This window comes from Bos javanicus, chromosome 11 (genome assembly GCF_032452875.1).
Source record: "Bos javanicus breed banteng chromosome 11, ARS-OSU_banteng_1.0, whole genome shotgun sequence".
Lineage (NCBI taxonomy): Eukaryota > Metazoa > Chordata > Mammalia > Artiodactyla > Bovidae > Bos > Bos javanicus.
This window is the reverse complement of record NC_083878.1, coordinates 95,056,329-95,070,723: the sequence shown is the minus strand read 5'-3', so window position 1 is coordinate 95,070,723 and position 14,395 is coordinate 95,056,329. Positions and strand designations below refer to the sequence as shown.

General features: G+C 53.0%; 1 protein-coding gene across 1 annotated transcript in view; it reads right to left on the bottom strand.

The window, feature by feature from the left end:
* Positions 1–14,086, bottom strand: part of NEK6 (NIMA related kinase 6) — an 86,198-nt gene extending 72,112 nt beyond the window's left edge. The window contains exon 1 of the mRNA XM_061433499.1: positions 14,001–14,086. The gene's annotated coding sequence lies outside the window, so the exon portion shown is untranslated. The remainder of the gene's footprint in view (positions 1–14,000) is intronic.
* Positions 14,087–14,395: the final 309 nt, after the last annotated feature.

The window sequence follows — 14,395 nt, the reverse complement described above, 5'->3', positions numbered from 1 at the left end:
CTCCCACCTCCCAACTGGGAAAACCACATTCTCAAAGACACCTGAGGTAAAGCGACCCCAAGAGGCCAACCCAGGCCCCCTGGGAGAGCAAGGACATTGAACAACAAGCAGCATGTTAAATCCCCAGCAACTGCCTTCTCTGGGAGACTTCGGGGACCATCACTCCACCAGGCAGCCCAGGGACTCTGAGTCCCCAAGCCCACGGCCCCCGGTCATCTGTCTCCAACCCCTGGGCCAGTGACCTACTTCCCCCATTTCTTGTTTTCTGGTTGTTCTCCCCACAGAAGTGCCAGCTCCATCTTGTCTCTTGATCATTATACATCTTAGGTCAGTGTCCAGATCTGTGGAATCGATGAATAACCAAGCAAAGCAAGAAAGGGATGAACTCCCTGGGGAGGGTGGCTCTGGGCTGAGGGACTTCCAAAGTGTCCCAACATGGAGAGGTGCTCCCAAGGGTCACAGGTGCCACCAAGATGCAGTCCTTGCCCCACAGTGCCATGAATTACCAATACAAAAACAGCCACCTACTGCTGAATGCCCATTTTGTATATGGGGTCACAAAAACCCCTCCGAGACAGGAACTAAAATTACCCCTTGATTTGCAGTGAGAAAACCGAGGCCCCAGTGGGAAGCAACAAGCCAAGGTGAGCAAGAGGCAGAGGTGTGACTTGCATCCCAGTGTGTTTAACCCACCTTCTCCCGCCTTCATCTCCGATCCTAAGAGTAGCCCCAGGGCTGGCTGGATCCTGGAGGAAAAGAGGTGGAGCTGCAGCTTCAGGACGGCTCCCTGCCAAGAAGGGTGACTTCCCAGAGGCAGGAGCCTGCAGACAGCAGCCACTGGGGTCCAGCTCCCTGCCTGTCCCATGCACACACAGCGGTGGGGGCAGTGTCCCAGCCAGGCAGTGACCCAGCCACCCAGCCGTGGCTGGGACTGTGTGCAGAGCAGTGGTTTGAGGGGTCATCTGGGCTTGGGTTCAAATCTATTTTCAAACCAAGTGGCTTACAGCTTTGTACTGATGGCTTCGTTCTCTGAATCTTTCAGTTATCCTCATCAGGAAAATCGGGGGAGCCTACAATTGTTGCAAAGGTTAACTAAGGCATCACAGATAAAGCAGGTGGTCAGATCACCAGTCCACAGTAGGTACTGAATACTAAGCATTAGTTAACTTTCCTGAGCCTCCCTCATTCATGTTTTTGGGAGTGGCCAGACAGACGTCCTGAAGCTGCATGCCCCCACCTCACCGTGATTCCAGGGCTGGGAACAGCGTGGGTGGCCAGTGGACTCGAGTGCCCAGCCCCCTCTGATCTCCGGGGCACCACCTGCTTGGCGTTGTTCCCGAGGAAGCAGGTCAGCAACCTTATCATTTGATTTCTGACCCTTGTCACTCAGGAAGTTAGAGGGGATGGGTCTGTCAATGCAGGAACATCCGGCAACGACAGAAGGGATTACAGCAGGGAGGGGGGCATTTCCGAGGGGGCCCATGATCACAAAGTGTCCTTCTTGAGAGGCCCAGGGTGAGGAGGGAGGCCAGCAGGCCACCGGACAGCAGTCACATCCGGGGCCAGCGGTCTGCAGAAGGTACCTGCAGCAGAACTTTCCCTTCCAGTAAGACTGGTCTCAGTGCTGGGCCGAGACCCGACACAGGGACCTTGTTCTTTCTGAAAGGTTACAGTCCTCCCATCAGCGCCAGATTCATGGGCAAGTGGCCACATCGTCGCATCTGGCCCTGTCCTCAGCAGGAAGCCCCTTGCTTGGGGTTTCATGCTCTGTGTTCACTCTCTTGAAAGCCCACTTTATCTTTGAACTTGCATTTTCTAAGTGAAGCCTGTGGAACAATGCTGCATGTGCTGGGGGTGTGGAGCTTCAGCTTGGAGAGTTGGAGTGGTCCTGCCTTGCCCAGGATCACAGCTGCCTGCTCCCATCCTCCCGCCCCCCAACTCCCAGTAACTTCTGACATTCTCCACTCTTGACAGGGGTCTGGGTGCAGGCATGGCGAGGGGTGCGGTCAGGTGCATCTGCCTGCCGAGCCATAGGGTAGGGCCAGTGGCATCTGCTAGGATCCATATTCGCCCTGTGAGGGTCCCTGTGCCCAAGGTATCATGGCATTAAACAGCAAATTAAAAACATCACAGCAGGTGGGGAGAGAGACTGAAAAGGGAAGGAAAAAGCTTTCTTCCTGCTTTCTGAACAAGGAGACCTACATTTTCATTTTGTACGGGGCCCCCAAATTACATAGCTGGCCCTGCCTTCCATTTGCTTACTGCCTCTTGGGGACATCCCTGGGCCTTGGCAGAGCTAGAAGACACCGCTGCCAGGTCTAAGGCCATCACTGCCTAAGGAGCTTCTTAGAACAAGGTCCCCACCCCTTACCCACCCTGCCTCCCAGTCTTGTCCTTTGAAGTCCCATCCTTAGTCACTTATGGTTGTCTTGTGGACCAGGGTGGGGAGGTGACGATCAACTAGATCACAGGGCAGGACCGCTGGCAGCACCGTCAGGTGGGGAGGGCCAGTCCAGCAAAGGGGCAGGGAGGGTGTGGAGGGAAGAGCTGGCATAGGCAGGATGCCTCCCAAAGGCAGGGGCATGGGGTTGGCTCTGGGAGGTGGGCAGGGGCCCCTCATCTGTAAGGCAAGGACCCCCTCACTCACCTCCTGGGGCTACTGGAGACTGAAGGGGCTCCCTTGCTGGAGGGGTGTCCTTGGCCAGTCGGTGAGGACAGTGCAGGGAGTGGGAACAGCAGAGGCAAAGACACTAAAGCAGGACAGTCAGCGGTGACCTCCCCAAATGACTGCAAAGCCAACAGAGAACAAAAACAAGGTGGAGGCCGTAGCCTGAGCCCCTACCGCACGCCAGCTCCAGGCTGCAGGGGCCTCGTCCTGGGGTAGATATTTACTCCTGGGGTTTCTATTCCCACTTGACCTCTTACAGACATCCCCTTCCTTTCTACAGTTTGTAAAGTCCAGTTGGTACCAAGCCTGGGGTCAACCAGGCTTTTCTGACACGACTCGTCACCGAGAGAGCGGAATTCACAGAAGCGAAGAGCTCAGACTACACCGTTGAGCCACCCCCAGCTGTGTGCCCTGGGGCAGATCTGACCTACCCTGGGCCTCAGTTTCTCATTTGTAACTTGGGGTTAATAAAAGTCCCATCCTGGAGGGGGTTGCTGTGAGGGGTATGTGAGGTGATGTGCGTGCAGGACACAGCACACAGCCAGCACCATGGCCGTGAAACCCCAGATCACTCAATGAGAAATCTGAGCATCGCACACACTTCTCGGGACCGGGCGAGTCTGCTCCCTCCTTCCTAGCATCTGCCACGACTCTGCTCAGAGACTGCTCTCTCCCCCCATTGTCATGTCACATCAGTCCATAAATATTTAAACAACATGTCATCAGATTATTATAACATATGATCTATAGCACTGATGTGCTGCAGTTCTGCGCATTTGGGCTTCATTTTCAGAATATCGAGACATAAAATATTTATGTATTTAGCCAACCACGAGATCTCACATTCTGTCTCAGAACGCTGGGTGGTGGCAAGACGCTGAACTGAGACGTCATGTGTGAAGGGGATGCCTTGTTCTCACGCCGGTTCCTGGGGCCTCTGGATTGTTTCTGGTTCATTCCGGAGATGTCATTGTGTGGCCTGTGAATGGTGGCTGGCCAGGTTTATCACAGCAAGCGGAGGGCCGGGACTGAAGAAAGGCCTCATGAGATGGGCCTAGAGTTCAAACCCCTTGAATGCTGTCATGTCCCTTTCTGGATCTTCACAGGTCTGCGCATAGTAGGTGCTCTACAAATGTCCACTGGGATGTAAGTTAATTCACCTGCTGCCCACAGAACTGCCCGATGGGCTGGCACCCAGCAGGGATTCAGTTATAACTGCTCCCCTGTTTCATTCCCCGCCCCCTGCAAGTGCCCAGCATCAGGCTCGGCCTGCAGTAGGATCCACTGAATGTTGCTGGATCAACAGCAATTGAAGGAATAAATGCGTGACCAGATAAATCACTTAATTAGCTAATAAATGAATGAGGGATAATGACTCCCTGTCTGCTGGTCCGAATTATACTGTGTAAGACCCACCTCCTGAGAAATAAAAGCTCTCCAGTAACCCGTAGTGGGTAGGCAAAGGGGTTTTTCTGGGTAATTAAATATCTCGATTGCTAACATTAGCACATCACAGTGACCATATGTCCCGGAATTTTCAGCGCTGTGCAGTTTCAAAGATGCCACCCCCTAAGCCATGCGAGCATCCAGGAACTTCTCACACACCATCAACCAAACACCTTCTTCCAAACTGCCTCTTCTGTCCCCAAATGTCACTAAAATGCTTTCACAGACCACTGCCATCTTGGGTGTTTGGAAACAGTGGTCATGTGTCCAACCTATAGACGATTGACGCCTGATGTCCCAGGAGATCATAAAAATATTCGCAAATGAAAGTTGTTGGCTTAGAGTACAAGTATTTTCTTTGTGTGTTTTCCAAATGTCGTTCTGTCACCATCGAGAACGGGCAGGCCCCACCTTTGTCCCCAGCCTCTGGCACAAAAACCCAGTCCTCATTTCCTCTTGGGTTGGCTGAGGAGGTTGGCATTTAAAACAAACACAAAAGGCCACTAAAATTCCTGGGGGAGACGAACAAAGGAAATGCACACATACTGAGTCAGGCACTCCAAGTCCACGCTTGAGATCGTGGTGTAACTAAATCCAGCTAGACTTGGCTGGACCCGCCAAACACATGGGGTGGGCTTCCAGTCTGTCTGCCATGTGGTGCCCAGTGGTCCTGCCATCGGGGCACCCACCCTGGTGGCTCACCAAGGCCACACCAAGCTAGGGAACTGTCTCCTTTTTCAACCAAGGGTTCTTTGCTTTCTGGACGGGGGCAGAATCGGGGCTCCTGTTCATTCGCTGCATAGCAAATGTCTGTGCCCAAGGTGCTTAGGAGAGTTAATCTCTACCCCTTTCCCAAGAAGCCCCCAAAAGGTATGTCTTCTAAAAAAATAAGTGTGCCTGACAGAAAACACAGCTTTAAGACATGGTGCCCACCCAATCCTACCCAAAGCCCCTCCTCTACAGACTATCTGCAGAATTGGAGCCACCTCTGCAGAAAAGGGGCAGAGGAAGGAGAACAGCACCCCCACAACTCTGGGCAGGAACCTCTGTGTTTAGCTTCCTCCTTCTTGGAATAATCCAAGGATGAGTCTTTCTGTAAGAAACCTCTGCACAGGGAGGCTCTGTCACACACAACTCAGCCCTTTGCTGCCCACTGGGAGGAATGAAGAGGGGTCCCTAAAGCCAGTCAACTTTGCCACCAGCTCGGTAACTCTATATAAACATTCTCTTTTTTTTTTTGGCTGTGTGGGCTCTTCCTTGTGGTACACAAGCTCTCAAGTTGTGGGCTCTCGAGTAGGGGTGTGGGGGCTTAGCTGCCCCATGGCATAAGATCCCATAGAGCCAGGGATTGAACCCACGCCCCCTGCATTGGAAGGCAGATTCTTAAGCTCTGCACCACCAGGGAAGTCCCTAAACATTCTTCGAGGATTCTGCCACTCACACACTTAAAACTCTCCATGCATTAACAAAAGTTAATTGAGCATCTGCTACTGCTAGGTGCAGTGCTGGACACTGAGGTGCAGCTGCGGCCCACAGACCAAGTCGCACCCGCACGGAGTCACGGTCCATTCTGGGAGGCAGGTAACAAACACGGTGCCAGGGGCAGGTAGGGGCCTTGAAATAAAGCCAGTCCAGGGAACGGGGAGCCATGGACATGGGATTCATCCTGACAGGGTGGGGACGGTGGGTCTCCTTGGAGAAGTGACTTTTTCAGTGTCCTGCTGAAGACTAGGAGCAAGTCATGGGAATATTAGGAGGAAAAGGGTTTCATGAAGCCAGGACAGCAAGTGCAAAGGCCCTGAGGTAGGAGTTCGCTTGGCATGTTTGAGGAAGAGTAGGGAGGCTGTGTGGCTGGGGCAGAGTGAATGAGGGGGACACTGGTGAAGAGTAAGGCTGCAAAAGTAGCAGGGACCCCCCTGCTCTTGCATTGAAGTCCAAACCTCACAGATGCCGGGGGACTTGGCTCCGGGGGACTTCCTCTCCTACTATTTGCCTCTTGGTTCATACTCTTCTTTCCTGCTACCCAGAGGCCCTCTCCAATGCCCTGGGCCTAGCCACTAACTCACAGCCCACACAACGGGCACTTCCAGACAGCAGCCTTCAGACCAGGCCACACATACACAGGCTTCTCACAACATGAAGGCTGATGGTGATTAGAACCACGTAGCCTGGATTCTGTTTCTTTGTCCATCAGATGGGCATAACGGTACCAGAGTCACAGAACCGCAGGAGGATGAAGTGAGTTAATCCACATAAAGGGTTACAACAGAATGTAACATGTAGTGAGTGTCTGGGACAAAGGCTCTATTGAAGGACTCACAGGCTGAGGAAGTGGCAGGAAGTTCCTGGCTTTGCACAGCCTGGGGTCTGCCCACAAGCCTGGACCCCAGTCAGGCTCCCAGCTCCCCGTCCCACGGCCCCACCCACCCACCCACCCTCAGTTTTACCCGCCCTTTATCTCAGCCTCCTCAGGCCTCCAGGCCTCGACATCCTGCTGGCAAACCTCATGTCTCCCTCAAGGCTGGGGAGCCCCTCCCTCCTGGAAGCTCCCCTCCGCCCATTTCCCCAGATAGTGAGTCCCAAAGGGTGCCTGCTGCAAACTGTTCACAAGCACCCACAGTGGGGTCATGACGCAACTTCTGTCCCTACCAGGTGGCGAGAAGCCCAGGGGCGGGGCCGTTAGAGGGTCTCGATGCCAGCTCCCAGGGTTAACACTTGACCCAGAATGTCAGGACGTATTTCTTCAGTGAATGAGTGGACAGATGACCACACAGCAGCCAGCAAGGGCGTATCTGGTTAACAAAATGGAGTCCACTCAACCCACACAACAGTGAGCGGTCTGTTTCCATATCGAACTTTTCACCCTAGCCTGGGCCCAGGTGCGATGACCATAGCCGTGGCCTGAAAGCTTAGAGAGTGATCTGATTTCAGCCACAGAACCACCACAGCCTGTGTGGGAGACCTTAGGCTGGTCGTAGCCTCTCTCTGAGCCTCATTCTCCCCATCTGTAAAATGAGAGGCTTTTAAGCTTTTACTTTTAAGCATCAGAAACTTTCCTTATAAAAATGTTTTTCCACATAAAGTTAACCATTTGAAAATTAAAACTGAAGGGGCATTTAATACATTCCTAATGTTGTGTAACCACAATCTCTCCCTAACTCCAAAATACCTTCATCACCCCAAAAGGAAATCCGGTATCCATTAAGCAGTTTCTCCCCATTCTTCCTGGCCCCCCATACCACCAATCTGCTTTCTGTCTCTAAGGATTTATAGATTCTGAATATTTCATATAAGAACCTTCTCTTATTAAAATGATGCCTGAGCAAAACCTCCTTATATCAAACAGGTAAGACGAGTTGGGTTGCCCCCTCCCCCTTCAGGGAGGTGATGTCCCCTCATCCTTAGTGGCCTCTCAGGGGAAGCTCTGATCCCAGGACCTTCCTTTTCAGAATTCTAATCCTAAACTTGGATTTCTAAGGCAAATCACCCCAAACAGTGCCCCAGAATCAAGAGCCTGGCTCCTGGTGTTACTGGCCTATTTGCCAGATGAGAAAGTAGAGGCTGGGCCCATGTGAAGCCCTAGCCTGAGGCGACTGCTGGGGAGGTACGGGATTCAGAGATCTCCAGAGCCTGCTGAGGCCCTTCCCTCACCACAAACACCATGGCAGGGTCTCGGATGTGAAGAGCTGGACAAAGGAACACAGAAGCCACCTCAGGAAGGTGGCCAGTCCCGAGGGACAAAATCTCTCCTCTCAGAGAAGACAATCCAGCTTGAGGGAACTCCAGGGGCTTAAATGAAGTGAAGTGAAAATCACTCAGTCATGTCGACTCTTTGTGACCCCATGGACTGTAGAGTCCATGGAATTCTCCAGGCCAGAATACTGGAGTGGGTAGCCTTTCCCTTCTCCAGGGGATCTTCCCAACCCAGGGTTCGAACCCAGGTCTCCTGCATTGCGGGCGGATTCTTTATCAGCTGAACCACAAGGGAAGCTTAAGAGAGGGCGCCAAACATGCAGACTCCCTCAGCCCTCGCTGCGCAGACCCTCTGTGAGGACCCTGCTGGCAGAGAGGGCCACCTGCTCACTTCCAACCGAGAACAACCTGTCCCGGCCCAGGTCTATGACAGCTGCTCTGTCCGCACAGACCTCTGACGGGGCTGACACTGTGTAAATAATTAACAAAACATATGCCTCGCTTAATAACACACCGAGGCTGACACAGCTCTCCGGGCCTCCCAAGACCCTCCAACTCCAAGAGGACACACCAAAAACTTACAAGGTTCACTTTCCTCGCCATGGTGGGACAGAGGAGGGGCGGTAGGTAGACAAGAAAGCCAAATACCGATTTCAAAACATTTCCCTGAGATGCCCAGGGCCACCCTGACATTTAAATCCTGTGTCTTTCCAAATTGTCACTGTCTCCCCCACAATCTATTTTGAGGGTCATGGTCAGAGAAAAGTGCTTCATCGGCACCTGGAGGGGCCCCCCTGACAACCTCCCTTTCAGCCTTGTTTCAAGTCTCAAGATATAGGGGCACTGAAAATGTTTCTGACAAAGAGATGACCTTCCCTCCCCTGTGACCCTGGGCAGGTCCTTGGTAATTAAATAGTTCCTAGTCTCTCATTAAACACTTACGAGATGTTACCCACATGCCGTGCATATTGTACACATTATTTTAGTTCTTCCCTCACATTTTATGAGATCATAACACCATCCCTGTTTTCCGGATGAGGAAACTGAGGCCCCCTCAGAGGTGACTGACTTCACAAGTGGCAGGTCTGAGCCTCCCACCTCACTCATTGGGTGCCAAAGCTCACATTTGTAATGTGATTGTGAGTGAGTGCCCTCCTCTCCCTGGGCCTCAGTTTCTGTTCTGTAAAATGGGCACACAGGTCTTCTCTGGATGGCAAGCCTACTGAATTCCTCATGTGCAGCCTAAACTGATCAGAGCCAAAGTTCGTTTATAAAGTAACAGTGTCCCCTGGCAGGGCTTCCCTTGTGGCTCAGCTGGTAAAGAATCTGCCTGCAATGCGGGAGACCTGGGTTCAATCCCTGGGTTGGGACGATCCCCTGGAGAAGGGAAAGGCTACCCACTCCAGTATTCTGGCCTGGAGAATTCCATGGACTCTACAGTCCATGGGGTCACAAAGAGTCAGACACAACTGAGGCAGGTCTCTTCCCGACAATCCCCAGTATCCAAGACTTTGAGGACAACCAGGAACCAGAGAGGGACTAAACACTAGTGTCCTCAACTTCAACTCAGGGGCCTCGAGAAGTTCTCCTTAAATAAGCACTGTCCCTTCCCCCAGCCCAGTTCTGAAGTGTGAGGGTTAAACAACTCCAAGGAAACACAGAAACTGCAGGCTCTCAATGGCCGCCTCCCTCCCCCTTCCCTTGTCGAATTCCTTCACACTCTATGGAATTCCTACATAAAGCCCCTTTTTCTTTTCTGTGAGGTCACCATCACGCAGATGTCTAAGAAAGAGAAAGACCGGCTCCACGCGGATCAAGGCCGTTGGAACTGAATGCCTTTCAGATCCCAGCTGGCCACCTTTCAATTCGTCAGGCGCGTCACTCGCCCCCCACCGCACCCCCCACACAGAGCCAGCTACAGCGCCAAGTCGGTTTGGGGTGCAGTGATCCTGCAGTAGACGCCAAGAAGGCGTGGCTCGGAGACCTGGCCTTTGCCACCAGACCACCAGAGAAGCGGTCTGTGGAAAAATCCAGAACTGGAGACAACAGCAGAGGTTGTGTATGAGGGTCTGTTTCCACACAAGCAAGTCTTGTTAGAGGGACAGATGTCAAAACGCTAGATCACTCTACAAGTCAAAGTTCCCAAACTGAACGTCACAGGAAATTACACCACCAACCGATTTGCCCCAGTGTCTGCTTCTGTCTGGATGTCAAGTCAGAGGAGGCCATCGGCTTAATTCAGTTTGGGCCAAAGGAAGGGATTGTATGGATGTCACCCAGATCAGGCAGGGATGGATGAAGCCATTGGCCTGATTTTTTCCTCTTTAAACTAACATTTTCCCAAAGACTATCTTGTCACTACCCAAGAGTCAGAAGTGAGAAAATGGCCAAGTACCAAAAAGCCACTGAGGGTCTTTGGCCAAGGTGGGCCATGAATCGCCCCACTCATTTCAAACCAATTTCACAAACACTCAGACAACTCCTCATTCCACGAGCACCCTCTCCCCAGAGCTCCAAGTTCTGACCACCATCCGAAGAGATGGCCAAGGCAAGGCCCGTGGCATGGGCAAAACCGCTTCCTAAGAATGACATCAGCAAAAAAAAAAAGAGAGAGAGAGAGAGAGATAAAAATGTAGAAAGAAGGACTATTTTTACCTCCCTAAATCACAGGCCAGACGGGAGAGAAATCCACCATGCCAGAAATGTGGCTGGGCCTTCGCACAAGATCTATTATTTCACACCTTAAATTAACGCATCTCAAGGCAATTTGCAAATGTTCATCAATTTGCAGAACACACTCAGAAGGGAGAGAGATACCTTTTCTTTTCAATACCAAAGGACATGCACGGGGGCACCCTACACCCCAAACCACACAGATCTTCGCACACAGCATTCCATTCTAGTACAGTGTCATATAAACCGTGATGTAAATTGGAAATGAACTGGGAAAAGAGACAGGCATGGGACTGAAAGGGCAAGTGACAAGAAGCCTACGTAGAAATGATGCTGTTGTAGGATGTTCAGAATTGAGAGTCAGGCCCCACAGAGGTAACTCGCCATCACCAGGGGTCAGCATGCCAGGCTCTTCCTGAGGGCAGTGTCCTAGCTTGCTTCCTCCCCACACAAGACTGGAGGTGCCAACCCATATTTAATCTCGGATGACTCACCAGGGCCCTCCACTCTCCACCCTCCAGCTTGCTGGCTTGGTCCGACCCGAGAAGGGGAAGGGAATACTCTTCTCTTTTTGACAATTGTTTTGACACTTCCCTTCTGAAACCAATTTTTGGCACTTCCAGAGGAAAGAAGAAATGTGAACTGTGGCCCTTCCTATCTGATAGCACTGGCCCTGGGCGTTGGTCACCTGCACCAGAGGGGCCGGAGGGGAGGAGCAAGGATGGCAGTGGCCTCAGGAAGACCTCTCCCAGGAGTCTGGAGCCCAGCAAGCAACCACAGAAGGACAAAGGCAGACAGACCTGGTTTAAAGTTAAGAACCTCAACTCTGCAATCAGAGATGTGGGTTTGGATCCTGACTTTGCCATTTGCCAGTCGATGACTTTGCCCAAGTTACTTATCTTCCTCTCTGTAGGATCGGAATAACAACCCCAAACCTTTACACTGCGCCAGACACGTGGTACACAGCCACTGTGACTTTCTAGGTTCAGTGAGAAGATGAAGGGCTCTGCTCAGTCAAGCTTGGGTTCAAATTCAAGGTCAACAGCATATCAGCATGGAATCTTCTGTAAGCTGTTTAATCTCTCTGTGCCCTAGTGCCCTCATCTGTAAAACAAGCATCATTGATTGTTCCCATTTCATGGTGTTGGTGAGTGGACTGAATGAAATAAGGCACTTAAAGCTTTTAGGCCCATGCTCAGCACATAGAATACCCTTAATAAACGGTGGCCATTAGCCACGGTGCGTAACTTTCATAAAATTATGCACATCATTTCATCACTGAGCCTCAGTTTTCTCATCTGTAAAATGGAGATAATAACCCCTACCTCACAGTGAATACTAAGCGTATGTACGTTAAAGCACTCAGCACCCGGTCCAGTGGAAACAGGATGGGCTTGAAGTCAGGCAGGGGACAGGATTCTGCCTCTACCTCCTCTCTGTGGTCCCAGGACATGGCTTGAGCTCTCAGAGCCTTAATTTCCTTGTGCATTAAAGCCAGAATTGTGCTCCACAGCCTAATTTTTGGAAGGATTATGGTGCCCAGAACAGTGTCCAGCACACAATGGGTGCTTCATAAATGTGACTCCCCTTCCCATGCTTTCTTGTTTGAAACGTCCAGAAGTGCCATTTGGCAAAGCCAGGAGCTCCATTTCTTCAAACCTGAGCGGCCCTCTACCCATACCAACCTGGGCTGCTGCTTAAGTCTGAGACTTTATTTTGTGGAGGTAGAAACTACTTTTTAGTCATTTCCGAAGTAGACGGGACGGCAGAGGCTGACAAACCACAGGGACCATTTTAAATCCTGGGCCTTTCTTCTGGGAAGTTAGGCAAGAACCTTCCCAAATGTTTGCCCGCGGGGCTCTCTGCCAGCGAGTGACTCATCCACAGCTCCCCACAGGCATATTTTATTTGGGGGGTGGGGGATCGGGGGGGCCTGGCCTTGCTGGGGGAAGGGGAGGCCGCTTTTCCAGCACACCCAGAGGTGGGTTTTGTTTTTCATTTTTTAGAACAAAAAAAGAAAAAGAATGTGGGTCGTTTTTGTTTCCTTCCAGGTTTTGTTTGCTAAAAGAAGACGTCCAAAGTTCACTCGGTAAGCTGCAGCGTGGGGAACAGGCGCTTTCGGCAGGCTCTGCATCCCTTTCAATGAAATTCTTCTTCCATTAACGCCACGGCTTTGAAATGTGCCTCCAAGGTTCGCCTGCGCACACACTGAGCTCCTAAGACGACATGTTCCCCTCAGAAAGGCAAGCCGAATTTTGACACTCCAGAGGAACTAGGGAGCTCCAGTTTTTAAAGTTTGCCTTAAAGCAGTTAAGACTTTCGACTGCAGAGATGTTCAACATTTATAAAGCACACACAGAAAACCTGTCAATCAAAACTTCAAGGACAGACCTCAGAAGACTGTGTCCCAAGCCTGCTATGATCAATTTGTCACCATCTGAGGGGCTACCTCCTGGAGCCCAGGCTCCATACAAATAAATTAGATGAAGATCTATCTACTTAGCAAGGCAGGCAGAGAGAGACCCCCACATACACAGACAAGTATCCCAGGACCCCTGGTCTCCCCACTGGTCTCCCCAGGGTCAGCTGCACCCCAGGCCTGAGGAAAGGGTTAAAATGCACCAGGGCCAGAGAGGGGAGAGAAGCCAGGGGACCCAGAAGAGTATTTAGGAAAATTGAACACAAGTCCTCCAGTGCCAGGCCAAGAGGCTCCAGCTCCGTCTGGAGCCCCAGGGAAGGTCCTGCCAGTGGCCCTGCCCAGGCCGGGCTGGGCTGTGACATCTGACCCCTTCCTCTCATTCACCAGAGATGGCCCAGCACCCACTGGGTGCCCAGGCCAGGCATACTTCTCTCCATGCGTTCCCTGGCATGGGAGCCAGCGGCAGGCACATCAGGGCACTAGGCCTGGTGGGCGCAAAGGGGGCCCTCGGCCTCTACAGTAAACATACACACTCCTGTACACAAGTTACACCCTCACATCCACATATGTACGCTTTTGTCCTCAAAGGCTCATAAACACGCACACAAATCACTTGCGAACACTCACACGTGTGCGCGCACGCACATACCCCCCAGAATCCACACATTCTCGGTCACAAAAATGAGATCTCACATGAAGCGCCTGGCACATAGTAAACACTCAATAAATGGGTTAAGTGGGAGCCGGGCCCACTTCCCACGCACTCACTCACACCAAACCCCACGAACCCGACGCTCCGTGGTGCACACGCACCAACTCGGCCACAGGCACGCGCACACTCCCGCAAGCACACCCAGAGTGGCACAGGGACACGCCGCCCACGCGCGCTCGGACGCACGGCCTGGGACACACTCAAGACTCGCACGCTCACGCTCGCCCCGACCTCCCGCGTGCACACCCGCTCGCTCTCCCCCGCGGAGCCTCGGGCGCGCGTGCGGGCACGCGCACCTCCCTCGGCCCGTGTGGGTGACGGCCCCGCGGCCCGGCCCCCGCCCCTTCCCCGGCCCGATCCGGCTGGGCCCCGGGCCCCAGGCCACTCACCGGCTCGCGGGCGGGCTCGGCTGCCGGCGGGAGGACCGGCGCGCGGACCGGCTGGCGGCCGGCGGGAGCGGTGGGTCCCACACGAGTTGGTAGCGCCGCGGCCGCACGCTCGTCCGTTGGGTTCCGCCGCCTCCTGCGCGGGCCCGCGCGCGCGCTCCCGCCCCTCCCCGCCGCGGGACCGCGCCGCCCCCTGTGCTCGTGCGCGCTGCCGCCACGCAGGCTTGGGGGCGCGCCGGGCGGCGCCCTCTCCACGGCTGGGGTAGCCTAGAAACCCCTCCCCATTTCAAAGCTGGGGAAACTGAGGCCCAGACTCTCACTGTGAGTCGGGCCCAGCGTCTCCCCTTCTTCTCAGACTCTAGACACTTAGGGTTAGGGTTCGTAGTCAGTCAGCCCCG